Source organism: Triticum urartu, chromosome 6A, assembly GCF_056163025.1.
Source record: "Triticum urartu cultivar PI428250 chromosome 6A, HENAU_Tu73, whole genome shotgun sequence".
Classification (NCBI taxonomy): Eukaryota; Viridiplantae; Streptophyta; class Magnoliopsida; order Poales; family Poaceae; genus Triticum; species Triticum urartu.
Window position 1 is genome coordinate 377,552,720 of NC_141878.1, and position 3,918 is coordinate 377,556,637.

The window sequence follows — 3,918 nt, forward strand, 5'->3', positions numbered from 1 at the left end:
GCCGACAGAAGAGCTATTACGATCAGAAACATCGTGGGGTCAATTTTGAACCCGGTGAATTTGTGTACCTACGAGTATCACCCATGAGGGGACTGCAACGGTTTAAGATTAAAGGAAAGTTAGCACCAAGGTTCATTGGACCATTCTGCATAGTGGCACGAAGAGGCACTGTAGCCTACCAGCTAGACTTACTCGAAGACTTGTCCGACATCCACGACGTGTTCCACGTCTCTCAATTAAGGAAGTGCGTAAGCAAACCAGAGAAGCAAGTATCCCATGAGAACATTGACGTGCAGCCAGACCTCACTTATCGGGAACGCCCAGTAAAAATATTAGAGGAGTCTGAAAGGAGAACCCGACAGAAGACCATCAAGTTTTTCAGAATTTAGTGGAGCAAACACACCGAAAGTGAAGCAACTTGGGAAAGAGAGGATTTTCTTCGGACAGAACATCCATACTTATTTAAGGGTCAGCTGAAATCTCGGGGACGAGATTTTTCCTAAGGGGGTAGGTGTTGTGACACTCCAAAATTTTTAATTGGTTTTCATCAAAAGCTTTGTTAAATTTTTATTAAAAGAAGGCATTTAAAATTTCTTTTCCAGAAAACCTTCCTCTCAAAAACTTCCTTTCCTTTGGCAAGGATTTTCTTTTCCCTTTCAAATTTGGTGTTGAAGTTTTTGGGAGCTTTTCCTTCTGGTTGTTACCCTCTCAAACTTATTTATTTTCAAAAAGAAAATAAAGAAACCCTAGGAGTTTTGGGACTTCTTTCTTTTTGAATCCACCCATGGTTTTACCATGTCTCCTATAGTAAAACTTCTCAAAACCCCTCCCTCCACCTTTGGACAATCTAACTTCTCTATCTCAACAAGTCCAAACAAGTTTTGGATTTTATTTCAATTATTTTTATCTCCCAAAACTTTTCTGCCATTCATTTTGAGCCTAAGTGATTTTCAAAGCAAGTACCATTTTTCCTTTGAGTCTTTATCCCAAACCAACTTCCCTGGATTGTCTTTAGTACCCACAACCTAGAACCATCTTGATCCACTCTTCTTCTTTCCCAAAATTTCAAATTTCACTCACTGCAAGTTTGGACCAGATTTGCCAAATTTGGTGAAATTCGTATCTACACTCCTCCAAAAATTCCACCAAAAATCATGCAGCCTACTGGAGCAATGAGAAGCCACTCCACCAAATTTCAGCTCTAGGAAAAATCCCTAGATGCCAGAAACATTCTGTCGAACACCTGAGCTGCACTGTTCCTTGCATTTTCAGAAAAAATCAGAAAAGTTCAGAGTGCAGCGTCGTTTCTTCGTCAGGCTTCGGTCACGCGCTCACAGTGCCCTTGGCTAGATGCTCGCAGCCCCTCCCTCTTGTCCGGAGCTTCACACGCGTGCTTGGCCGGTTCCTGGCGTCGGTGGCTCGCTGGTCCGCCCCCGCCGGCGTCTTCTGTGGCGTCGGGACCTCCAGTGGCGGCCGACAGAAGGCACACCACGGCAGAACGCCGTTCAGCGCCGCCCAAGCCATCTGGTAGCTCCGCGTGGCCGTCTCCCTTGCCAGCGCACGCGTGCAGCACCGCCGCCGTGGCCTAGCACGCGCAGGGCGCGCTCCCTGCCGCCGACGTGCCGCACGGCCGTTCCGTTGTGACAGGCCGTAAAACCCCCTCCCGTGCTGAGCTGGACCCTGGAATGGCACCACTACTCCACCTAGGCGATGCCTAAGCTCCTAAGCCCACTGCCCAACCGCAGCGCCGCCGTAATCGCTCGCCGGACTTATCCCGTTCACGGCAACCGCCTTGGGCCGGCTATATATAACGCCCCCAAGCTCCCTCTCGCCCCCGCACACCTCCAGCACCTCACTGGACCCCGACCAGCAACTAGAAGAGCCTCGAGGGGCTCTTCTTCCTCGACTCCGGCCGCCTCGCTCCGCCTCGGCCTCCAGCTCGATTCACTCCGGTGAGGCCACCTCCGGCGCCCAAACCTCGTCCGTAGCCTTCTCTAGCACCCAGTGAGCTAACCCCCTCCTCAATTTAATCCTTGCAGCCCTCCTCGGCGAGTTCCATCAACGCCCGAACCACCGTCCGCCGGAGTTGAGGCCACCGTCGACGTGGTGCTCACCGGCGACCACCACCACCACCCATAGACGCGGAAGGGTGCACTGATCACGAAGGTACCCTCCGATCCCCTTGCCTCGCCGTGGATCGCCGCCGGCGACCACCGCGGCTCTCGGGCACCGGCGAAGTCTACCACCCCGTTTGAAAGTTTAAACCCGACGGGTGGAGCCGCCCCATCAGATTTCTTTTCTTTTCAAAGCATTTTCTGAAAACGCCTTCTGCCAAATGCGCTTTCCCTCTGGGCTGGCGTAGTTTCTGCCGAAGCGTTTTCTGTTTTTATAAACTAGCCCCTGGAAACTTTCTGTTGCATTACAGATGAGTCCCTGGATTAAAACCCTTATAACTTTTTAAAAGAAAGGAATTTTTGAGTGATTCTTTTTCTGTCCTCTTCAGAATTTTGTCTAATTTTTTATCATATTTATTTGAAAAATATTTGGTATAACTTTCTGTGCACCTCTTGGTATTTACGATAGCGCATATATTTCCTTATACCGTAGATACCGAAGGAGGTGACGGAGCCGCGAACTTCACCGAGCTAGGCTCCGACTACTCCGAACCAGGCAATCATGTTTGAACTTTTGATATGATGAGTGTCTTGGCATGTTTTGCATTTAGTTAGTCTCATGGCATGTTGATGAGCATACCGATGAACGTTCTTTCCATGCACTGTTGAGGTAAGTGAGTTCGATGATCCATAAGTGGATGGATGTGGATATGAATGGCCATGTGTTGGCATGAGGATGGGTAAGATGGCAGTGTTGTAGCATGCCAGTCTTATGCCAGACTATGTGACTGCAGTGTCAAACCGTATCGGTCCAGTTCCTCCCATTTCCTTCCCTGTACTACCACATGTTTTCCGCAAGGAATATGGCTTAGTAAGTTGCAAACCACTTTCCTGGTACACACCAAAAGGAGAGGCCGGGATGATGGTTCCATGGCCCTGGATTAAAGCCAGTCATCCGGTCAGGGGGCATGGGTGTTTCCGGTTGGGACCGAGAGGGGGGCACCCATTAGAACGCGCGTATATAAATTTGATCCCATGCTATTCGAGATTGTGATCTCCCCGTCTCAAAAGTTTTTCTTGGACGATGTCCAGGGTGATTCCTAGCATCGAGAGGTAGGATGGGTGTGTACTGGTTAGCTGTGTTTTCTTCCGAAATACCGTAAACGGAACTAGTCCTTCGTGACTACGGAAATCCGTTGGCTGTGGGAAATTTTTGTACAACCTCTGCAGAGTCATATATTCCTTGAATCATCTATTCCATGTCCAAGTTCAGTATTATCTTATCCTGACAAGTGCCAGTTTTGATGACAGAGACTCCGGTGAATCGTATGAGTGCTAACTCCGGTTAAATGATTATTCCTGTGGATGGACTAACCCGTTTTTTTTATGAATTGAATGTTGATTATGAGTATTATTTACTTGTGAATAAAAGCCCTTTCTGTGATGTCGCTCAGACGTCCGACTGTGGCATTTCTTTTAAAGCCCTTTCTGTGATGTCGCTCAGACGTCCAACTATGGCATTTCTTTTAAAGCCCTTTCTGTGATGTCGCTCAGACGTCCGACTGTGGCATTTCTTTTAAAGCCCTTTCTGTGATGTCGCTCAGACGTCTGACTGTGGCATTTCTTTTAAAGCCCTTTCTGTGATGTCACTCAGACGTCCGACTGTGGCATTTCTTTTAAAGCCCTTTCTGCGATGTCGCTCAGACGTCCGACTGTGGCATTTCTTTTAAAGCCCTTTTTGCGATGTCGCTCAGACGTCCGACTGTGGCATTTCTTTTAAAGCCCTTTCTGCGATGTCGCTCAG